At 41.7% G+C, this 25,950-nt stretch overlaps 1 long non-coding RNA gene across 1 annotated transcript; it reads right to left on the bottom strand.

The window, feature by feature from the left end:
- Window positions 1-1,386: 1,386 nt before the first annotated feature.
- On the bottom strand, window positions 1,387-21,339 carry LOC112067879 (uncharacterized). The gene is made up of 3 exons (XR_002893446.2): window positions 21,257-21,339; window positions 5,789-5,847; window positions 1,387-3,947 (listed from the first exon to the last, which is right to left on the bottom strand). It is a non-coding gene; the product is annotated as an uncharacterized lncRNA (long non-coding RNA).
- Between the last annotated feature and the right edge of the window lie 4,611 nt (window positions 21,340-25,950).

The raw sequence follows: 25,950 nt of genomic DNA, 5'->3' as shown, positions 1-25,950 counted from the left end.
GAGATGAGGTAGTCATCACAAAATCATGTTAAACACTATTATCGATGAAATATATTATGTGACTTGTTAAGCAAATTTTAACTCCTGGACTTATTTAGGCTTGCCATAACAAAGAGGTTTAATACTTATTGACTCAAGACATTACAGCTTTTAATTTTTAATGAATAAACATTTCTAAAAACATAATTCTACTTTTACATTATAGGGTATTGTGTGTAGGCGAGTGATACAAAAGGTACATTTAATCAATTTTCAATTCAGGATGTAATGCAAAAAATGTGGAAAAAGTCAAGGGGTGTGAATACTTTCTGAAGGCACTGTCGTAGACTACTTTTGATCAAGGCCCATAGGTCTTTAGTCAAAAGTAATGGACTATATAGGGAACTGGGTGCCATTTGGGACATACCCTGTATATTTTTAATCATGGATAATACTGTATATGTAACAAAAGCACTCTGGTTATGTTGATATAAAGAAGAAGAATTATCAGACGAATAGCGTTTAATTGCAACTCACCTTCAGAGCTTGAGGGTGGTCGGACGTATGATTTCCTGCTGTGGGCTCTGGCACCAGCCTAAAATAAAGGAAATAACATGATTGATGACAAAATAAAGGTACAGAAAGAAAGCAAACTGTTGCAATTTAAAGTGATTCAGAAAAATAGTTTTAGTATGGTTAAAGAGTAATTCATTTTACTTACAATACACCATATATAATCAAAGTCATATAATACAGTTATTGCACACCAAACTTGCTAGAAATATTACAGCTATTTATATTACTTTTAAATTGTTTATATCGGAGTCTAATTAATCCCCAGTGTTGACTTTTAAACCCCTTCAAGATTAAGAAAGACTTAATGATGAACAACATATTAAACTTAATTTTAGTTTTAGTGCTTTATGTTTGTCAGTCTACATTACGGTGAGGTTAGGTTGGTTGGGTTTGATTACCTTGTGGAACTGATGGAGGGAGGTCTTTTAAAACAGCTACTGTCTGTCTGCCGTCCTCTCAGTGCGGAGGTCAGCTGGGGTTCAGAGGTCAGGGGTCATTTAGAGTCTCTCTAACAGAGGGGCAGGGCCAAAGGTCAGGGCAGGCTCCAGAGGAGAACACAGGGAGCAAAACAGGAACAGAAACGAGATCCCCTCCATACAAATTCTATACAATTGTGTAAAAGCCATTGTTTACATCCAGTAGAAAAGTTATGAACAGTCCCTAGGAGTTTCTCCTGGTGTCACTGTTTGTTGTCATTAAAATGTAATAGGACTGTCTATTATAAGATACTCAAAGTCACTTATTATCAGATAGGCAAGCAAGAAAATACAGGTGCCGCTGCCATTGTTACTGTACATGTTCGTGTACTGTTACATATAATGTCAACTGACATATTGTAATCCGTTTTATTAAGATATTACATATGAAAAACACACATCAGAGACTTAAATCTGTGATTGACATTGTATCGAAATCATTACCTACAAAACATTAGCTGAATTGCAATATACAAATAGGCAATATACATACAACACAGTTCTTTAAAAAATTGTGTTGTTTTGTTACTTGCATTCAGTTTTTAAATATATTTTTGTGTTAAAATAATGTTCACTTTTATGTTGTTGTACATGTTATCATATTATTCAGAAGCTAATTCTTGATCAGTATGATATCTCTCAAGAGTCTCAACATACACTTCCGTTCAAAAGTTTGGTGTCACTTAGAAATGTCCTTGTTTTTGAAAGAAAAGCCTTTTTGTTGTCCATTAGAATAACATCAAATTGATCAGAAATACAGTGTAGACATTGTTAATGTTATAAATGAATATTGTAGCCGGAAATGGCAGATTGTATATGGAATATCTACATAGGCGTACAGAGGCGCATTATCAGCAACCATCACTCATGTGTTTCAATGGCACGTTGTGTTATCTAATACAAGTTTATCATTTAAAAGGCTAATTGATMATTRGAAAAGCCTTTTGCAATTATGTTAGCACAGCTGAAAACTGTTGTTCTGATTAAAGAAGCAATAAAACTGTCCTTCTTTAGACTAGTTGGCTATCTGGAGCGTCAGCATTTGTGGGTTCGAATACAGGCTCAAAATGGCTAAAAACAAAGTACTCGTCAGTCTATTCTTGTTCTGAGAAATGAAGGCTATTCCATGCGAGAAATTGCCAAGAAACTGAAGATTTTGTACAACGCTGTGTACTACTCCCTTCACAGAACAGTGCAAACAGGCTCTAACAAGAATAGAAAGAGGAGTGGGAGGCCCTGGTGCACAACTGAGCAAGAGGACAAGACCATTAGAGGGTCTTGTTTAAGAAACAGAGGCCTCACAAGTCCTCAACTGGCAGCTTCATTAAATAGTACCCGCAAAACACCAGTCTCAACGTCAACAGTAAAGAGGCGACTCCGGGATGAGGGCCTTCTAGGCAGAGTTGCAAAGAAAAAGCCATATCTCAGACTGGCCAATAAAAAGAAAAGATTAAGATGTGCGAAAGAACACAGACACGGCACAGAGGAACTCTGCCTAGAAGGCCAGCATCCCGGAGTCGCCTATTCACTGTTGACGTTCACTGGAGTCGCCTCTTCACAATTAGCCTTTTAAAATGATAAACTTGTATTAGCTAACACAACGTGCCATTTGAACACAGGAGTGATGGTTGCTGATAATGGGCCTCTGTATGCCTATGTAGATATTCCATAAAAAAATCTGCCGTTTCCAGCTACGATAGTCATTTACAACATTAACCATGTCTACACTTCATTTCTGATCAATTTGATGTTATTTAATAGACAAACAATTTGCTTTTCTTTCAAAAACAAGGACATTTCTAAGTGACCCCAAACTTTTCAACGGTAGTGTACATTACGGAATTTAAGAACCAGTATTAAAGTCAGCGTTTTCAATATTATCATCAACATCATTCTTTGCAATGTTAGTTTTGTTATATTAGATTATTGTGTTTTCTATTTATGTAAATACAGAATTACGCTCTTGAACACAAACTTCTATATTTCCAAAAGTTTATTGAGCATCAACCAAGAAGAACAATGTAAAGGGCTTACATAAGCGGATAATGTTAATATGCTAATATACTATTTCTGTTAATGTCTCAAGAACCTGATTTATACAATGTCTGAAAGCATTTCAGGTATTAAAGCCCCCCAAAATATATGGATTGGAATGAATTATTAAGGGCTTTACCTAAAATGTCTTGCAGCTCTTGATTATTTTTTCTTACTGAGGGTTTTTACACCAAAAAAAGAAGGGATTGAGAGCTGAGATTGAAGATTGATTAAATGGGGGAAATTAAACAGAAACACACATCTACACGTTTTAAGACAGGAATAAAACAGTTGACACTATCCACAATGATTCCACGCCATGCTTTTATAAGCCCTTTAACATTAAAGAACTATCATTTACAAAAGGAGATAAAACAACAATATTTATATCAGGATCTTTTCTGATTGGAAAGGTTTCATTTGCAAGGGACAGGCAAAAATATCTACAATACTTCACCTCTCTACAACTAAATCACTAATATATTACCAATGACCAATCACTCTATAACTGGGTCCAGAATATTTAGATATCTACTTGTTTAGGAGTGGGTAGATGACCTAAATTATACACATTATTCCCAGTGGAAACAGTCTTGACATCATACCAGGGTCTTCCGTTTTTAAAACCCATGTTTACGATTGATTTCAAGGTCTTTACCTTCATCATTTCCTCTGTGTTATTGTTTGGTTTTCTTTGTGTTTTTATTCTAAAAAGAAGGGAGCGTCCGTATAAAATCCATTACTTGATGACACATCCATGAGGGATTGTGCAGGTTGTTGTATAATCAGTTCAATATCTGGAGTAGGGCGTCTCTCTGTACACTCCCTTGGCCGTCCGTGCAGCTGGCGCCTTGCCACGATTAGTTGTCCAGTCCTCCTGACCTGCTTTATAGGGAAACAGCCATACGTAAGGAACACTTCTACACACACATACACACTCTTGTGTAACTCTGATTTTTATTATGTCAACAGGTTATTGGACAAATATTTGTCATTTTTTCCTTAGCCTGGAACTGAGGTAATAATTCAGCAATCATGCTTCAATCAGGCATCAAACCAGTCCAACAAAAGTTGAATTATGTCAATGGACTAACTTTCTGAGTTATTTGAGAGACTGATGTTGATATGGCCTATCTAACTGGAACAACAGAAGACTCCCGGCCTCTGTAGTTCAAACAGACAATCCACCAAGAAGCTTGTCATTAACCTAGAAGGATGCGTTTAGATAATTGAAACAGAAGATCAGATAGCTACTTGAAAAGAGCCAGTGTAGTGGCTCCTAACAAAAGGTCACAATAACCATTAGCCCAAATCAGACCTCATTCAGGCCCTCTGCTGTCTATGTGCCAAGTGCCTGCTGCATCGATGGCAGCCTTTGTGTGATCTCTAGCCAACAGAGTCTCATCCCCRGAGCAGAGCAGAGGCTCACAAAGGACTGTTTTTCCCTTGACATGGTCTCTGCTGGCAGCCCATAACCAATAGTATCTAATAGTCTCTAAACCTGTCACACCTTCACTGACACTCACTTTAGAGAGACAGTGACCAATGTAACATTGTGGTTAGAGATTAACCATGTACCATCAACTCTGTTTATCRTTTAAACAGCGCCTTTCTTTGAACTGTCAAACACCTCTTTATTTTGACCTGTTAGAAAGCATGTAGCATTGCACTGTTAGCCTCTGTGTGTTTGTCTGCTTCTGGAGGTTAGTTCTTAACACTTTCCAGCCAGAGTTTCTTGCCACATAACTCGTGTGTTAATCTGTGTTGCAAATTGTAATATGAATTAGCTGCTGTTTCAGTTATAGTAATTAGCTGTGTGCTTACATTTGTCCTATTTCACAATTTTGTGTTGTTGAATCCCACTTCCCCTGAGACAGCTTCAGAGAGGTGGTTCAGAGCCAGGGATCAGCCAGTATTTGCAGTGACCCTGGAGCAATTAGATTAAAGGCGATTCGAACCAGCAATTTTTCGTTTACTGGCCCAACGCTTTTAACCGCTAGGCTACCTGCCGCCCTATGTTATGAGCTGTTACAACGTTATTATGGACTGAAGAGCATAAAAGTCCTTTACTTTACAGATGTGCTATAAGAATTGACATCTGCCAAAGCAAGAGGAGACCTGGGTAATGAGATTACATTAACGGCCCAGTGACTGAGACGAGAACCATACAGCGCTCAAAACATTTCACCAGAAAATAAAACCATAGTTAAAGCTGTATTAGAAAACCAGACGTCAATGCATATCAGTTACTCTATCACTCATGGTTTACGTATGAATACAGTCAGGACATTCTGTGGACGTAGCCATGCCCCGCTTTATAGAATTACTGTGTCTTTATCAGACATCCCCAACCTTTATAATAACAGAATTGTGTTTGACATTGTCAGATAAATGTACGTTGTTCATATGGAGTTGCGTAAAAGAGGCCTAATTCAGTTGTGGAACAGAATAATCACCAATAAATTATTTTACCATTAAGATGACACAGACCATGCCTCATGTATCCCATCACTTGGTATTCTGATTAATGCTAACAATACATCTACAACAAATCTGTCAAAACATGTATATAGCACCTATTAGGGGAAAAGACATTGCATGTGGGTTTAACAGCATTTAAACTGCTGCGTTGATGATGAAAAGAGGTCCACACTGAACAAGACAGGTGGTGTGTATGCATTTAAACAACATTTCACATTTGAATAAAGCAGTTAGCAACTGACCGTATGACTCGTATGATTCCTCACCATTATCCTGTCCGTACTCATAATAATGGTCTGAGCTGTGAAAGGAAAGAAAGAGGAGATATCCATCAGAATCTCTTATTAACAATAAAATGACATGGCCTTTAGGCCTTAATAGAAAATGATAGAGGTACATTACASCACACAGCTATCAAATCATTACCTGGAATGAGAATGTTCGGAATGAGAACTGTTCGGTAAAGTGAAATAACGTCATGATGTACAGAATTGATGTACCATTCTGCTGTATGTAACCATGAACATATACTCTACATTACAAACATACGCAAAAGGTGCATACAGATCATTTCTTTCATAACTATGCCCTCCCTCCCTTACAGGATACAGTACACAATAGATCAGACAGCCAATATTCACTCAGAAGTTACAGTAGCTGTGCCTTCTGTGCTTTCACATGGCAATTTCCTGGCTATGTCAGTCTCCCCATATCCAGGATGTGGAGCTATATATGAGAGATGGCACCTGTAATAAAAAAATAAAAAGGGAGGCCATCTTGAATTGTGGTTCATTTCTTTGCTATTCTTTATTTATTTCTCAGCGGTCCCTGTTGACTTGCTGACAGAACAATCGTGCGCTGGTATCATTCAGTATCAGTCCTATCATTCAAGCCCAGAAAGGTAATTCATCATAAGGCTGCCACAGAGCCGGCACATGCCACCCATCACAGCTGAGTCTTCTCCCCGTCACCATCTCTGTCACCGTCAGGGCCGTAACCAGGGTTTCAGTTTTAGTGAGGTCCCCTCCAGGACATTTTTTGAAAGTTGAAGCTCATTTACTGCATTTCTATATAAGAAAAATGTTTTAAAATACTATTTGGAGAACAGCAAAACAAGCAAAAATGTCCCAAACAATTATCACCTTGGCTGCTGTAGGTTGATTCACCTCACTCGATTTACAAACACATAGCCTATTAGCTATACGATTGTAATGTTATACCCCAGAAAGGGGGGAAATATGAGAAATGATTCACACTGACACGCAGCATCTGTTCAGTCATTTGTAATGATGACTTGCATAAAGTCATCAACTCGTAACATAGAGATATACATAGCGTTCACATTTGTATTCCTAGGCATTACTAATCAAGTTCTGCATAAACAGACGTCAATGGAGTGCACCGATGATCGTATCATCACATGAGTTATTAGAATATGAGGTCCAATTCGGTATCAATATCAGTGACGTTGTTGGGGGGGAAAAGTGGGTAACGGGTCAACTTTAAACTCCAGTGGATGATGGAGATAAGAACGAACAACCACCCATAGAAATGACAACGTATGAACTGTATCGTTTGTAGTTTGATTGCATTTTAATCTAGGCCTACAGGGAAGATCGGAGATGTTCATATTGAAACATATCTTCTTTTTTTTATAGAGTTATTATGAGAACTTAGTAGCCTATTTTTTTTGCTCCTGCTGAGCTAGCCTCTGTTTAACGTCAGCCTCTTACTTCATCGTTCTAGCTAGCTAAGTAATACTAGCCAGAGGCCTTTAACATTACCGCAATAGAAGTGTGTTCCGGCATGTAGCCACCTAACTGACTGCATCTATAAGCAACTATTAACCAGTTTTTGTTTGTTTGGGGGATGGCTGTAGATACGGCAGCAGTCGCGGGACAGTTTTAAAATGGCCTTTGGTCCGTTATCTCACAAACACACTGTCATCAGCGTCTCTAGTTGCCCACTAGAGCCGACTCCGAGTTGGGGTAGTTCGTTTAACATCTCAGGCCCTCGGCCTGTTCGGCGAGAGGGCGGAGATAACCGTTTGAGAGAGTGGTAAATGTGCTGATAAAAAGGGAAATCCGGGAGGCAAATCCAGGGGACGCAGGTGAACATAACGAACCAACCTCTGCTCAGGATTCCACTCGTTTGCAAAGCGGCAGGCGTGATTAGAAGTCAGTCAGATCAAGAATATAAGCATTCTGAGCTTTAATCAACACCGGGAGCAGTCTTTAGATGTTGACCCGTAATTTATTTACTTTATTGTGTGGAAAATATATATCTCTATTATTATATATTTTTCGGTGTCCTCATATGTAGTTATGGCCCTGGTCTCCGTGCCTGTCAGTCTGGGGCTTATCCCTCCTCTCTCTGGCTTAGTGTTGGAGGTGACACTAAAGGCCCAGCTATACACCAGATCAACAAAAAATGATGACTTTTATGATTTTCGCGTTTCAAAGCACTTAATCATTATTTAACTTTGATTGGCAGCATGTTGATTGTTTTTTTTTAAAGAAACTTAAAGGCACAAGCATACATGAACAATTTAAATTTATATTAGGGGACGGAGGGGGGAGGGGGGAAACGTCTATAGTTGCGGATCTATAAATGTCTGCTTGAGACATTGTCCAGAAAAGGCATTCATGTTGGGTTTCTTCCCCGGGGAGATCATTGACTTGGCATGAAGATTGCATTGCTCACACAGCTCATGACTCAACCAGGGAACAATAACAGCAGAAACAAAGGCAGGCTTTTTCCTCTTATCTAAACTGGACCCCTGCTAAGATGTGAGTGAATATTTATGCTCTGTGTCCACAAAGAGAAGCCAGACGTTGTTATTCAGAGTGTGATGTTTTCCAATCAACCCTCACAGCAGAGGTACCACTGTGAGTCTTACACTGGTGTCCAGCTGCTTATATATACCTGACACCACTCATCATGGCTTTAGAGAGAGAAACCAGAGATGAGAGAGGGGGGGTAGATATGTGGAGGGTGAGGAGAGAGAGAAGGGGGGGTAGATGTGGAGGGTGAAGGAGAGAGAGAGAGGGGGGGTAGATGTGGAGGTGTGAAGGAGAGAGAGAGGGGGGGTAGATGTGGAGTGGTGAAGGAGAGAGAGAGGGGGGGTAGATGTGGAGGGGAAGAGAGAGAGAGAGAGAGAGGGGGTAGATGAAGTGAAAAGGGTAGAGTCGGAGGGTGAAGAAGGCGAGATAAGGCGGGGGGTAGAAATGTGGAGGGTGAAGGAGAGAAGAGGGGGGTAGATGTGGAGGGTGAAGGAGAGAGAGAGAGGGGGGTAGATTGTGGAGGTGAAAGGAGAGAGAGAGAGGGGGGGTAGATGTGGAGGGTGAAGGAGAGAGAGAGAGGGGGGGTAGATGTGGAGGGTGAAGGAGAGAGAGAGAGGGGGGGGTAGATGTGGAGGGTGAAGGAGAGAGAGAGAGAGGGGGTAGAATGTGGAGGGTGAAGGAGAGAGAGGGGGGTAGATGTGGAGGGTGAAGAGAGAGAGAGGGGGGGGTAGGATGTGGAGGGGTGAAGGAGAAGGAGAGAGGGGGTAGATGTGGAGGGTGAGGAGAGAGAGAGAGGGGGTAGATGTGGAAGGGTGAGGGAGAGAGAGAGAGAGAGAGAGCGAGAGGAGCGAGAGAGCGCAGACAGACAGAGCAGACCAGAGAGAGACAGAGCAGAGACAAGAGAGAGACAGAGAGAAAGAGATACAGCAAATGAAACACCAGAGATGTACACTATGAAACACCTGACAGGGTGTGTGGTCATTTGATTTCACACCATGTCTCAATACTGGGGTATATTCTTCCCAGAGCGGAACCCCTCTGAATATACACTCAACTACAAACCGTTCCGCTAGAGTACGCCCTGGGAAGCTGAGGGGCTAAACAAGCGGCTTATCCTTCCTGTTGGTGTAAAGCTAAAGGCTACGAGGACCAATAGCTGCTGTCAGGTCCTCAGAGAGCTGCCAAGTCAAAGCTTTCCCCTTTCACAAGGACGAGAGGAGGACTCCCAAAGCTGTTAGGCACCTCTAATTTCTGGGTTGACATTTTGTCAATATCCTCACACATTGCCTCTCTCTACCAATGTCCTTTTCTCCTCTATTACCCTGGTCTGGTCAGTGAGTCCTCAGGCCTCAGCTACGCCCTGAAGGGCAACGATCCAGGTGAAACAAACTGCTTCAAGTAAAATACAGGTTGTATCCCAAATGGCACAGTCAAACGCCTCCTAGCACTTCTATAGTGGCCCTTTGTAGCTCAATTGGTAGAGCATGGTGCTTGTAATGCCAGAGTAGCGGGTTTGATTCCTGGGATCACCCATATGTAAAATGTATGCATGCATGACTGTAATTCGCTTTGCATAAAATTGTACGCTAAATGGCATTTATTAAAAAGCATCCATTAACACTAAACTCAGCAAAAACAAATACATTCTCTCACTGTCAACTGAGTTTACTTTCAGCAAACTTAACATGTGTAAATATTCGTATGAACATAACAAGATTCAACAACCGAGACATAAACTGAACAAGTTCCACAGACATGTGACTAACAGAAATGGAATAATGTGTCCTTGAACAAAGGGGGGGGGTCAATCAAAWGTAACAGTCAGTATCTGGTGTGGCCACCAGCTGCATTAAGTACTGCAGTGCATCTCCACCTCATGGACTGCACCAGATTTGCCAGTTCTTGCTGTGAGATGTTACCCCACTGTTCCACCAAGGCACCTGCAAGTTCCCGGACATTTATGGGGGGAATGGCCCTAGCCCTCACCCTCCAATCCAACAGGTCCCAGACGTGCTCAATGGGATTGAGATCTGGGCTCTTCGCTGGCCATGACAGAACACTGACATTCCTGTCGTGCAGGAAATCACGCAAAGAACAAGCAGCATGGATGGTGGCATTGTCATGCTGGAGGGTCATGTCAGGATGAGCCTGCAGGAAAAGTACCACATGAGGGAGGAGGATGTCTTCSCTGTAAYGCACAGCGTTGAGATTGTCTGCAATGACAACAAGCTCAGCCCAGACCATGACGGACCCTCCACCTCCAAATCGATCCCGCTCCAGAGTCCAGGCCTCGATGTAACGCTCATTCCTTCGACGATAAACGCGAACACGACCATCACCCCTGGTGAGACAAAACTGCGACTCGTCAGTGAAGAGCACTTTTTGCCAGTCCTGTCTGGTCCAGCRACAGCGGSTTTGTGCCCATAGGCGTCATTGTTGCCTGAGATGTCTGGTTATGACCTACCTTACAACAGGCCTACAAGTCCTCAGTCCAGCCTCTCTCAGCCTATTGCAGACAGTCTGAGCACTGATGGAGGGATTGTGTGTTCCTGGTGTAAATCGGGCAGTTGTTGTTGCCATCCTGTACCTGTCCCGCAGGTGTGCTGTTCGGATGTACCGATCCTGTGCAGGTGTTGTTACACGTGGTCTGCCACTGCGAGGACRATCAGCTGTCCGTCCTGTCTCCCTGTAGCGCTGTCCTAGACGTCTCAGTACGGACATTGCAATTTATTGCCCTGGCCACATCTGCAGTCCTCATGCCTCCTTGCAGCATGCCTAAGGCACGTTCACGCAGATGAGCAGGGACGCTGGGCATCTTTCTTTTAGTGTTTTTCAAAGTCACTAGAAAGGCCTCTTTAGTGTCCCAAGTTTTCATAACTGTGACCTTAATTGCCTACCGTCTGTAAGCTGTTAGTGTCTTAACGACCGTTCCACAGGTGCATGCTCATTAATTGTTAATGGTTCATTGAACAAGCATGGGAAACAGTGTTTAAACCATTTACAGTGAAGATCTGTGAAGTTATTTGGATTTTTACGAATTATCTTTTAAAGACAGGGTCCTGAAAAAGGGACGTTTCTTTTTTTGCTAAGTTTATATAAATAGTCACTAATGGAATGTGGCTGGAAACATGTCAGGGACTGAAACAATCCCAACTTAATTTATATTTTATGTTGTTTTAATCACAAGCAAACTCTGTAAACATTCCTTAACAGCTAATGATGGAGAGGAGCAAGGAGGAACCCAGAGTCCACTGTACTATGCTGGGTGATTATATCTCAAGGAGAAACCCAGAGTCCACTGTAATATGCTGGGTGTTTAAATCTCTGGCTTCAAAGATAGAAAATTGATTTTTAGTCTCCTGCTAGTTCAAGACAAACACAAAGGATGTGTCTCAAATGGCACCCTATTCTCTATATAGTGCACTACTTTTGACCAGAACACCATGGGGTACAGCCCCACCTCAGTCTCAGCCTTAGCCTCAGCCTTAGCCTCAGCCTCAGCCTCAGCCTCAGCCCCAGCCCCAGCCCCAGCCTCAGTCCCAGCCCCAGCCTCAGTCCCAGTCCCAGCCTCAGTCCCAGTCCCAGCCTCAGCCCCACAACAGACAACAGACAATCTCAGACAAACAAGCAAGAGCAATCTGTCTTAAAGTGCAGGCCATTAGTTAACCTTGTCTCATGATCAGGAATCACGGAATCTGACTCCAGACCTGCTCGTCCACAGGTATACCTACCGCCTGGCTCTCAGATTTACAGGTATCCTCTATAAATGGCTGATCCTAAGTACTGATGTTGTCGTTTGCGGCGCCAATAAACAGATGGTGATGTTACATCTGAGTGATGTAGTACATGTCCCTGGTGGACTTTGTTTTCTTACACAGCCATTGCTCTTCTGTTGCTCTGTGATAAACCTACAGAGATCTGCTAGGACATTTAGAGAGGATCCAGAGGTACTGAGAAGAACAATCTATAGTCAGCAGTCATATCCAGGGGAGAGGAGACACTAAATATTTCATAGGTTTTCCAATGCAGGAGGAAGAACATTCAGGGGCATATTCATTAGATAGCGAGCGTTTAACATAATTTTGATAGCGAGATAACTCATTTTGATAAAGGATAACCTTCAATCTCAGACTATGAAAAATGACATGACTTCCTTCATATTGACATATAAAAAATAAAAATAAATTTAACCAGGCAAGTCAGTTAGGAACAAATTCTTAATAACAATGACGGCCAGCCCTGGCGACGCTGGGCCAATTGTGCGTCGCCCTATGGGACTCCCAATCACGGCCGGATGTGATAACCACTGGATTCAAACCAGGGACTGTAGTGACGTCTCTTGTACTGAGATGCAGTGCCTTAGCCACTCGGGAGAGTGGGTACAGTATGTATTTTGTATTTAATGGATTAAGGCTCTGAAAAAAATACAGCAAAAAGCAAAAATAGACAAAAATAGATGAAATATAAACAGACAGAAAAGGAACTGTACTTGGGAGAATGTGTCCTGTATATTATCCAAAATGAGGATGGTGTAATTGTTATTGAAAACTCCCTCAGGGATATGGTGTTGATTGCTTGTCTCAGGAGCTGATTGCGTACGCAATCTTCAATGTTGGACCCTTGCTGCGATGTCACAAAGATGGACTGAACGGTAAACGCTATGGATTTACATGTGTGAATATAATCATCTGCTTTGTCTGAATCTGACCCCGCTTTATTTTTACCATCTTACATTTGTAGATTTAGGGAAAATCTACCAAGCAAAAATGACATAATGTGGTTAACATGTCGATGGTCAGTCAACGTTCAAAAATGACATAATGTGGTTAACATGTCGATGGTCAGTCAACGATCAAAAGTCAGCCATATTACATTAAAATTCACCTCAGATTGTGTCTTGGTCAACGGATGGGCAGGTGACTGCAACGTTATTACGGCCCAAGCATATAGACTGAGGTTGCATCCCAAATGACATCCTATCCCTAATATAGTGTACTACTTTTGACTAGGGTGCATAGGGCTCTGGTCAAAGTAAGTGCATTATATAGAGAACAGGTTTCCATTTGGGATTCATCCTCAGTTTTTCATCATATTCTCTGCGATGCTATAAACTGACATCATCCTGAGAGCGTCTGGAATCTTTCCAAGACAACACTTGAGACAGCAACAAAAACCCGTGTTAGGCCTTACAACATTAAAATATCTCTAGCTCTGAAGCTAATTAGGGCAAAAGACAGACGTTGCCTGTCAAAACAAATGTTACAAACTGCTGAGAACTGAATTAGAACAATATTAAAAGGATCAAACGTGCAAGTAAAGTTATTACAGAAAGTACCCATCTGAGAACTGCAAGACCTCTGGTTCTTAGATAGAAATCAATTACATTGTGTTGAACTAATTAACTCTCTTGAACTAATGTACTACTGTGTGTTTGCCAAGCCTGAAATACCAGCCGCATATTTCCTAGGCCTAATCATGCCAAGATCTGTACGTTTTAATAGTATAACTCTTGATTTCTCGGGTACTTTCCACAACTGATACACACCATGGTGGTCTACATTGGTACTCTGTTCACATACTGTTGGTGGACTCTCTACTTCTCTCTTTCTCTCTTTCTTTCTCTCTCTCGGAGGACCTGAGCCCTAGGACCATGCCTCAGGACTACCTGGCATGACTCCTTGCTGTCCCCAGTCCACCTGCCATGCTGCTGCTCCAGTTTCAACTGTTCTGCCTGCGGCTATGGAACCCTGACCTGTTCACCGGACGTGCTACCTGTCCCAGACCTGCTGTTTTCAACTCTCTAGAGAGCAGAAGCAGTAGAGATACTCTTAATCGGCTATGAAAAGCCAACTGACATTTACTCCTTAGGTGCTGACTTGCTGCACCCTTGACAACTACTGTGATTATATATTTGACCAAGCTGGTCATTTCTTGTACATTTGAACACTTTGGCCATGTTCTGTTATAATCTCCACCCGGCACAGCCAGAAGAGGACTGGCCACCCCTCATAGCCTGGTTCCTCTCTAGGTTTCTTCCTAGGTTTTGGCCTTTCTAGGGAGTTTTTCCTAGCCACCGTGCTTCTACACCTGCATTGTTTGGGGTTTTAGGCTGGGTTTCTGTACAGCACTTTGAGATATCAGCTGATGTACGAAGGGCTATATAAATACATTTGATTTGATTTGACTACCCACCAAGACTTGCCATTCAGACATCCATAACTGTTCTCTCCCCTGTGCTCTGTCCTACCTCAGAATGGTTCTCTCCCCTTCGCTGCTATCTCCACAAGTCCCCTGTGCTACCTTTTACCTCCACACTTGTCTCCTGTATTGAGTTTTACAACTGTTCCTAGGGGATGTGTCTGCCCTTTAAAACGCTGTCACAGCTAGCCCTGTAACCGCGGCCCTCCTCCCTGTAACCACGGCCCTTTGGGAGCAGGCTGACGAGCCAGGGAAAAGGAAGAGGAAGGCAAGAGGCGAGAGGCCCCTGTAGTATTGTGTCAGGAATGAAATAACACTCTGATCCAAACCGATCGGTGTGTGTCCAACCTCTGTATGACCTCACCCAGAGCAACACCTGTCATCCTCCTCATTTACCTACAGGGAGATCACCCTCTATCTGCTAATACAATGAAAGTGATTCTCCTTCAGTCTCTCCATTCATCTGACCTTCCAACTGCTTAATAATACCCACACATCTACCTACCTGCCTTCAGGTAATAATAACGGTGGGTTGGGTCGGTATATTAAATGCCGTAGAAAAAGGCTATGATGGCGCTCATACGGAAGATTGACCGCTATGCTGAAGCTGCCATGGATGTCATGCTGATTTGGCGTTTCAAGATGTTCCTCTAGGCTTTCCCTCTCTTCTGAAACATGTAAATGTCTCCGAACTACTGAGAAGAACCACCGTTTAGCTAAAAGTCAAGGTTGTGAACTGTTTCGTTTTCCTTCCAATGTGAATCTGCTACATTCATGTTGACTAAATATGTTATTCAATGTTGTTTAGGTTATTATCAGCAATTACAATTTGAAAACAAGTTACATATCTTGTATTTAGCAGGAATATTATGTCCACCTCAATTATGTCTACAGTATAGTAGACATACAGTGTATTTGCCCAGAATCCCCAAAACAAACTCTCCAGAATGGTGACCCTCTTTCCCCGCCAGGAATAGGGGCTAATATTATACTAGAGACACTGGAGAAACCAACTGTAGTAAATTGCTCTGCTTGTTATCCTGCAGCTAGTGAAGTCCTGCCTGCCGCCCAGCCAGGGCTCTGATGTGGTTGGTGACTGTGCAGTGAGCTCCTCAGGCTCTGTGAGGCATTGTTAGGGAGACGTCTTGTCCATGGATGCAGTCTAACATTCCCCTGGGTCCTTCCCTGTTCCAGCCCTGCTACCGCTCTGACCTGCTCAAGCTGAGATTGGGCTCCGGGGTAAAACAGGGCTGTACCTTTTGTCCATCAGCAGATCTAAATTGGATGACCTTAAAAAGGAAATGTTCTGTACCGTATGCACTATAGACCGCAGTATTGTACTGTATTTACTGTACACACTGGCTTTGCGGTGTGGTAAACAAATGGTTTAGGAAACAAGAAAGTCTGTGCGAAAATGGGGCGACCATCAAAAAACATCCAGTCAGCGGCAGTCCTCCGGGTGCAAACAACTCGTTGATGAGAGAGGTTGAAGGAGAATGGTGTGGTGGTGGCGGTAGTGTAATGGTGTGGGGAATGTTTTCCTAGCACACGCTAGGTCCCTTGATACTATTTGAGCAACGTTTGAACGCCACACCTTGTAGAATCCATGCCCTGAAGAATTCAGGCTGTTCTGGAGGCAAAGGGGGGTCCGACCCGGTACTATATGGGTGTACCTATTAAACTGTCCGCTGAGTGTATATTGTGTATCGTCACCATGCATTGTAAAGGGTTGCTAGCGTCTATGATGCTCTTACTCTACAGATGAAAGAAGAACTCAAAGGGTCTTGTCTGGTTAACAATATTTCTTAATAATCCATTTTCATATGAAATAGTGATTATTTAGTTTGAAAAATGATGTATTTGTTTCTGAGACATAAAAAAAATTACTAGTAAGTCCTGTAAACAGGGAGTGTTTACTGAATATGTGCAGTGTCCTGTACATATTTACAAATACCCACTGAGAGTAAAAACACATTCTGAGAGTATAAAAAGCAGGCTGGTTGCAATCATCCGACTACACTTTAAACAACACACTGTCAGGTTCTAAGAAATTGCAAGAGATGTACATGATCATGTAGATGATAAACAATCTACACTCAAAAAAAAAAAACGTTCTAGGCAGTTCTGAGACTTAAATAAGTTAACAAAAATAAGTAAATAAACTGACTAGTGTGTCTCAGGAGGAAGACGCTGTAAAGTCTGGTAGCCCATTAGTCAGCCTAAGTGAGTGTCTCAAATGACACCCTATTCCATATAGTGCACTACCTTTGCACTACTACCATATGGGCCCCGGTCAAAAGTAGTGCACTATAATGGGAATAGGGTACCATTTGGGACGCACACCCTTTCTAACCAGGCAACAGATCTCAAAATCTCTTTGAGTCTAGCATCATGCCTCTGGGCAGAACAGAGCCGAGCACACCCCACCAAGCACACACACACAACCCACCCAGCCTCTACATGATGGACTCCGTTTTTCTTCTGCCTTAAGCCTCTGTGATTATTCACCACATGGCTGCAGATAGACACCAGGGCTCAGGGCCAGCCTACCCCCAGTGACTCCCTCTGCCTCTCTGCAGATCTAACAGGCAGGCTTTAAGATGTACCCCCCTTTAAGATGTACCCCAACTACATAGAGGACAGGGGGGGTCAGAGACTCTGGCCCTGAGGCACAGGTGTCAAACTCATTCCATGGAGGGCCTAGTGTTTTCTGGTTTTTCAATTAAGACCCAGACAACCAGATGAGGGGAGTTCTTTACTAATCAGTTACCTAAATGATCAATCAAGTCCAAGGAAGTAGCGAAAACCTGCAGACACTCGGCCCTGCGTGGAATGAGTTTGACACATGGGCCCTAGTCAGTTGCATAACTGAATGCATTCAAAAAAATGTATCTTCCACATTTAACACAACCCCTCCGCAGGGGGATGCCTTAATCAATGTCCACGTCATCAGCGCCCGGGGAGCAGTTGTTGTTGGGGGTAAACTGCCTTGCTCAAGGGCAGATCGGCAAAAACATTTTTTTCTGCTGGTGTGTTCGAACCAGCAAACTTTTGGTTACTGGCCCAATGCTCTTAACAGCCAGGCTACCTGCCATCCCAAGAGAGAGAGTGTGTGAGAGATGTAGGCTGCCTGGCCTGGGCAACATATATCCTGACACGGCCACAAAAGAAAACATCAACCATCCCTCCTCACAAAGCATGGGACAGTCTAATATGTTATTTTTTTCTCTCTCCTTTACCCCCCTTACAGCTGCCACTAATGCCATTTTTGACATCTTAAGTGCAGCAACAATCAGGCCCTCTTTGAAACTGCCCATGCAAGCAGAACATACAGAATAAAGGAGAGGAGGGAAGATGGTGTGACAGCAGCAGGCATGCATCCCAAATGGTGCCCTATTCCCTATTTAGTGTACTACTTTTGAGCAGTCAAAAGTAATGCGCTATATAGGGCATATGGTGCCATTTGGGACGCATCCCTGCTGCAGGACCGATAAAAGAGAGAGATGGCAGCAAACAAGCCAACGTGCCATAGCAAAGTCCTTTGACCTTAAGTGACATGGTGAGGGTGATCGCTCCCTTGATATGAGAAAATCAATTCTGTGCGTTTAGTTGCAGGGTCTTCTGTTTCTATCAGGGGTTGGAATGGAAATGATTTCCCAATTGTTTCATTCTGAACAGAACCATTATTTGTTGGGGTTCCCTTCCACTGTTCCGACTAGCAAAATAAAGTTCTGAACCAGTTCGAATCCCCAAAAAGTAACAGTTTATATTGTTTCTTTCTGTTCCTTTTTAAACGTGTGAAATATATTTTATTCCATTCGATTACGTGACCAATTGGGCTATAGTTGTTTAGGTGCATTGGAGAGACAAGTGACATTTTGTGAGTTGGGAGAGAGCGAGAGAGGGTGGAGTAGGAGGCTTGACTTGAAGTGCTGGGCATCTTATAACATGTATAATCTGAATTAGGCCCACAGAATTATACCTACAGAGGAGCGGTTTCTATGAAGGAACTTTGAACGTCTTTGAACTTCCAAGAGTTGGCTTAAAGTTGCACTAGAGCTAGCTAGCTAGCTAACAAGCTTGYGTGTGCAGAGCGGCACCAGAATTAAAATAAAAACATGGAACATATTGCCCGGAACGTAACATAATTTTATTAACCGGTTCCCATGTTCCAGCACAGTATAGATCACTTTTGTTCCCGGTTCTGATTCTGTTCTTCGAAAAATGTTGGTGAACCTGAACCGGTTCCAACCCCTGGTTTGTATTGCATAGAGCTATAGGACACCAAACAGCCATGTAGCTGCAGGGTCTTCTGTTGCTGTTACATAGATCCAAACAACCAAACAGCCATTTGGGCTTCATGGGGCAACAAAGGCTTGAAACATGAAAATAGGAATAAAAAATATTAGCACAAGGGATCCACTGGTATTAGTCAAACTATGGCATTATGGTTCAAATACTTTATGACAGGACATCAGATTGAGAAGTTACAATAGAAAGACAGCTATCAACATTATTTAGTTCAAAAGCTTGTTTCCCCTCAATCTCATTCTGAACCCCCAAACTGGTTCTTCTATGTTGGCACTAAGACGTGCACTGTTCATTCCTGGCCGTTCTGGTCGCCCCTCCATATGTTCCAYTAGAGTTCAATCTATTAGAGGTCGTTCCATTTCAGTTTGTCATGRCGTAAAGGATGTTTATCTACAGTATCTATAATTCAGAACTATCTCGTTCTCCTTCAGAACTATAATATTCATGAACTCGTTTGTTTCTATTAAATATGTTTGTATCTCCATTGATTCTTGGAATTATAGGCAATTCTAATCCCTAAATGTGAATTGTTCCCCAACCGATCATTACCGACAGATGGATGCTGTTTTCATAATGACATCCCTATAGTTAGATGGAGATTTCATTTTCAGAAATGTTTTCCTTATTTCTGTTGCCCAAATATTTGAGCAGGATGATTTTTTTGTGACGACCATCGCGTGCAAGACTGAGAACAGCTACTTATTTTTGCTGAGCAACATTACAATCCAGCCAATTTAACTGTTTTGATAAACATTGATTTAGACTAAAGGTAATCAAAAGTCTGATCAGCAAGCATGATTCTCAATTAGGAATAGGCTACAGAAGGATGGAGTCTCCTATTTACATTCCGTGTCATTTCCAACAATTGGGATGTGTAGGTCTAGGTTAGTATTCCCTATTTTGGTAGGCTATTTCTATAACAGCACTAAAAACATTTCATCCTAAATTAAATGTACATCATCCTCTAGGCCTACAGAATTCGCCTATACAGCCTGAGATTGGTTTGGATGTGGGTTTGATAGAAAAGTCATTCACGGCTACCATCCGGAGAGTTAATAAAATACTCATAATTGAAGTGAAAAGTTTTCCTGATATTTCTTATACTTATCCATGCCATAGACAATCAAGAAATCGGCAGCCTTTCAACATTAGGAAATACAATATTTTCTGCAGATAAGCCTATCGCTATCAGTCTAGCACCTCAATGAGTCACACATCTTACATCACACTTGACTCGAGTCATTCAACATTAGGTAACAAACTGTTATTTTAAACAAAGAAAATACCCAAATAAAATAGCAAAGCAGCCTACTAAATATGCCAAGCCTAAACAAATAAATTGAATAGCCTAAATAAACGAGTACATTTAATAAATAAAACAATTAAATTAAATAGCTCAGGTCCTGAAAATATGGGTGACCTTTTCCCTTCCGTATCCACAATGTGCATAAATGAGGCGAATACAGAYGATTTGCCTGTCGGTTTTTCCACCCTGTGCTCTCTTTCATTCCGTTTCTTCTTCACTTCAGTTAGGAACAACTCCATTTTTCAGAAACTCACTTTATAGAGACTATCATTCTTTTCTGCTGCATCCTCCTCCTCTCCCACAACAAGTAGGCATATTGCCCATTTCACCCCGCATCACGTGAAGTGCGCAGTAGCTGGTTTTCAAGAAGCAAATATGTYRTTTTGTCACAAAATGATATTGACACATTTGGTTTGATGAAAGGGGACCGACCCGCTGACAAYAATTTAAGAGAATAAACTGTAAATATAAAATGTAATTGAGTGCAATTTGCATTCCTGAACTAAACTCTTCAAATATAATTTCAGATCTGGTGTGTATTTCACAAATGTTCACACAGATTCCAAGCCCGTGGCCAACGAGCAGGATCCGACCCGATTTGTGAAGACCTCTAGTTCCCCTGCTGTTACTTGGAGAACTACCATGCTAATATGCTGATGTATAGGGATGCTAATGGAGAACTAGCACGCTAATCTGATGTGTAGGTTCACATGCTGTTAATGGAGAACTAGCATGCTAATCTGATGTGTAGGTTCACAAGCTGCTAATGGAGAACTAGCATGCTAATCTGATGTGTAGGTTCACAAGTTGCTAATGGAGAACTAGCATGCTAACAGGTTAATCTGGTTAATCAAGCATTGATGCAATATACTGTCAACAACCTCTGACAAACTGAATGTATTTTTTATTAAGAAAAATCCTTATAGGGTCCACTTGATTTGCCCACGCACGTATCCTTTAACCCCCTATTTAACTAATAAAGAATAAGGGTGTACACCAATAATATGTACTATATCTACAGTTTTGTCTTGCTAAAACACAGGTTAGGATGATAAGGAGACCCGGAGAATACATTTAGGTACAGCCCTGAGAAACAGGAAACGGACTCTTACTTCTGTCCTTGATTGCTGTAACTGGTGTCGTAGGAGTCATAACCCTGGTCATCGTAAGCTGTCCCGTATCCATCATCATATTCCTGGAGATAGAAAGAGAGTATAAAATACATAAAGAACATTTATAAACATCACCACAATGTCATTATACTGCGCTCTGCTACCACCTATGAAAACGTTTGAGGATAAATCAGAAGAGGAAGATAAAATCCCTTGTCTGCTATGGGACTGGTCAGTCAATCCAGGTCACTTCAGTTGGTCATAACATAGTGTGTTTCTACCTATAGTTGTCTCCTTTAGAACTGTACTATTCATCAACCATGCTGTACACCTCTGTTAATTCCTGGAGGTATGTCAAAAGCAATTCTTCAGATCCCTAACTGTTAATTGTTCCCCAACCGATCATTACCAACAGCTGGATGCAGCTGCAATCAATTAAAGATCAGCACAGATGTACAGATGTAGGATCTTAATTTAACCACTCTTTTGTTGCTGAGAATTTTCCTGCTAAGCAGGAAATGCACATTTGCAGCATATTCAAGGTTTAAAAACGCTTCTAAATTTTGTCATTTCCACTTTAAAATGTCAGACTGGATTTGCCCTAATGAAAAATGATTCAACCCCTACAAAAAATAATTCATTATAATCCACATGATAATTCATATTTCCCGTTACTGCATGATTMTTTTCCTGCCGTAGCAAACTGGCTCAAATTAAGATCCTACATCAGTATTATTCTGTCATTTCAAATGTATTTAATGTGTAAATGTTTATTTTATGCATTCGTTAACTGTCATTGATCTGAAGACACCACCCCACACAGATTTTTCAACCGTTTCAAACTACTCTTACATCGAAAAAAAATTACTCATCTCAAATTACATACATTATTTCTCAATTGTGAGCATAGGAGAAGGATAGTGGATGTACCACTGTTCCATGTAGCTCTATCCTTGTGTATATTTATGCTGCAGTAGTTTATGTGTCGGGGGGCTAGGGTCAGTTTGTTATATCTGGAGTACTTCTCCTGTCTTATCCGGTGTCCTGTGTGAATTTAAGTATGCTCTCTCTAATTCTCTCTTTCTCTCTTTCTTTCTCTCTCTCGGAGGACCTGAGCCCTAGGACCATGCCTCAGGACTACCTGGCATGATGACTCCTTGCTGTCCCCAGTCCACCTGGCCGTGCTGCTGCTCCAGCTTCAACTGTTCTGCCTGCGGCTATGGAACCCTGACCTGTTCACCGGACGTGCTACTTGTCCCAGACATGCTGTTTTCAACTCTCTAGAGACCGCAGGAGTGGTAGAGATACTCTTAATGATCGGCTATGAAAAGCCAACTGACATTTACTCCTTAAGTGCTGACTTGCTGCACCCTCGACAACTACTGTGATTATTATTATTTGACCATGCTGGTCATTTATGAACATTTGAACATCTTGGCCATGTTCTGTTATAATCTCCACCCGGCACGCCAGAAGAGGACTGGCCACCCCTCATAGCCTGATTCCTCTCTAGGTTTCTTCCTAGGTTTTGGCCTTTCTAGGAGTTTTTTCCTAGCCACCGTGCTTCTACACCTGCATTGCTTGCTGTTTGGGGTTTTGCTGGGTTTCTGTACAGCACTTTGAGATATCAGCTGATGTACGAAGGGCTATATAAATACATTTGATTTGATTTGTATATATGTGTGTATGTGTGCGTGTGTATGAGTCCATTTCATCACCATCTGCTTGTGCTCCAGCAATACCACCTCTCCTCCCCCTACTCACCCCCTTCAACACCCCCAGCCCCCTATCCCCCTGCCTAGAGGAACATCAAAGGGGCGCAGAGCCGACCCATCCTAATTTGGGATAAATGGGACTTATGTTCCACAAAGATGTGGACCCCTCGTGACACATCCCTCACTCCCCCCAACCCCCAACCCTCCACCACTCATTCCATCTGGGTGATTTGCATGAACTGTAAGAATTACAGCGAGAGAGAATGTGAGAGAGAGAGAGACAACATAGTCATCATCATCTCCATTCTCAATGTTATTATGAAGGCCCTAATGCGTGATTAGAAACATGCTTCTGCCAAATGACACTATTTGAATCCACTCTTTTATCTTTAATCCCGAGGAAGCTAACTTACTAACTAATTGTGTCGATGATGGAAAATAAAGTTATCAAATTGGGCTGGTGCTGTGGCTGATGTGAATCTGTATCCGTCCCAAATGGCACCCAATTCCTTCCTAAGCAGTGCACTATATGGGTTATAGGGTGTCAATTGGGAGGTACGCTCTGTTACAAATAGAGTTCCCTGGCCTCTGGCTTCCTAATCACCACAGTATCAACATCATTATTACCATGTTAGATCACTGGTGTGTCATGGTGGTTTGTTGGTGGATGATGTATTATAGACTKTCATTATACAATGCTTGAACGTGGCATCAATAGGCTATTTATCCTATAAATAGGATACATAGCGATATAATATATAATATGATTCAAATTCCCAAAAAAAATCTAAAATGCTTTATATACATTTTTAGAAATATTGGTATTTAGCTTTTATTGTTTAAAGAAATTATTGGTGTGTTTGTTCTCTATTTAATCATGGCATGGGGTTGTTCAATGACCGACATGTACTGTACAGTGCCTTCGGAAAATATTCGGACCACTTCTCTTTTTCCACATTTTGTTACGTTACAGCCTTGTTCTAAAATTGATTAAATTCCTTTTTTTCCTCATCAGGTTTTTACATAAGTATTCCTGAGACTCGAAATTGATTTCAGGTGCATCCTGTTACCATTGATCATCCTTGAGATGTTTCTACAACTTGATTGGAGTCCACCTGTGGTAAATTAATTTGATGGGACATGATTTAGGAAGGCACACACCTGTTTATATAAGGTTGACAGTGCATGTCACAGCAAAAACCAAGCCATGAGGATGAAGAAATTGTCCGTACAGCTCAAACACATCAGAACCTACGGTGAAGCATGGTGGTGGAAGCATCATGCTGTCTGGATGTTTCTTAGTGGCAGGGACTGGGAGACTAGTCAGTATCAAGTAAAAGAGTAACGGAGCATAGTAAAGAGAGATCCTTGATGAAAGCCTGCTCCAGAGCACTCAGGACCTCAGACTTGGGACGAAGATTCAATAGGACAATGACCCTAAGCACACAGACAACGCAGGAGTGGCTTTGGAACATGTCTCTGAATGTCCTAGAGTGGCCCAGCCAGAGCCCGGACATGAACCCAATTGAAGATCTCTGGAGAAACTTGAAAATAGCTGTGCAGCAACATTCTCCATCCAACCCGACAGAGCGTTAGAGGATCTGCAGAGAACAATGGAAGAAACTCCCCACATACAGGTGTGCCAAGCGTGTAGCATCATACCCAAGAAGACTCGATGCTGTAATCGCTGCCAAAAGTGCTTCAACTATGTACTGAGTTAAGATAACCCCCTTTTTAAAAAATTTCGCCTAAATTACATAACCAAATCTAACTGCCTGTAGCTCAGGCCCTGATGCAAGGATATGCATATTCTTCAAACCATTTGAAAGGAAACACTTTGAAGTTTGTGGAAATGTGAACTGAATGTAGGAGAATATAACACAATAGTTCTGGTAGAAGAAAATACAAATAAAAAAACAACAAGAAAATGTTCTACCACCATCTTTGGAATGCAAGAGAATTCTGATGGTGTACACAAGATGKAAGCAGTGTGTGTGCAAAGTTTCAGACGGATAACTTGAAGTATGAGCGAGCTACAGGACATTTAGTGTGAAGTCACCCAGGTACATTTGGACAAATCGTGAAAGAGACATTTGCATTCATATGACATTTTTCTGCAAGAATATTGTCAAATCTGTATACTTGGACTTTGATTTAGCTTTTCCAGTATTAATAGCCATATTTATAAGTTCAACATTTGCAAAACAACCACTTTTCATAAYTTCATAACTCTGAATATTCTTATAATTTTTGCAAAAGGTTAGCAYCTACATTTTGCGACAGACACAGGGTTTCCGGATACTCCCGTAAAGCGCAGCTCATTGGCTATCTAGCTAGCTTAGTTTGACCCCGATTGGTGCTAATTTGACAAAGATACAGTCGTTCAAGTGAAGACAACCCACGTCATCGGCATGCCATGAAGGCGTCGCTCTCTGACCAAATATGGTGTCCTATAGGATATACTACACCCCTAATGATATTGTGAAGTCTGGTTATGTTATAGGATCTCTGAGGAATAAATACAAATGTGATTTGACTGGTTGAAGCAATGTTTAGGGTTAGATTTTCACAGATTCCTTTCTTTGCAAATTGAACGAGCGGAAATACAAAATCAATCGTGCATGCTATATGGACCTTTTTAGGATATGAAAAAGGATTTTATCTAACAAAACGACACTTCATGTTATCTCTGGGACCCTTTGGATGATAAATCCGAGCAAGATTTCAGAATGTAAGTACACATTTTACCTTCAGAGGTGAATTTATCAAACCTATCGCGGTGAAAAAAGAGTTTTGTTGTTAGGAGCTCTCAAACAATAGCATGGCATTTTTTCGCAGTAATTTCTACTGTAAATATGACAGTGCAGTTATATTAACAATAATTTAAGCTTCCAGCCAATATATGACACTTACATGTACCGACATTTGTTGTTTCTCTAAAATCTGCGATTTTGACAAGTCGCTACATGGTTTACAACT

The sequence above is a fragment of the Salvelinus sp. IW2-2015 genome, linkage group LG31 (assembly GCF_002910315.2).
Source record: "Salvelinus sp. IW2-2015 linkage group LG31, ASM291031v2, whole genome shotgun sequence".
Lineage (NCBI taxonomy): Eukaryota > Metazoa > Chordata > Actinopteri > Salmoniformes > Salmonidae > Salvelinus > Salvelinus sp. IW2-2015.
The sequence above is the reverse complement of the archived record's forward strand: the minus strand, read 5'-3'. Positions and strand labels throughout refer to the sequence as shown.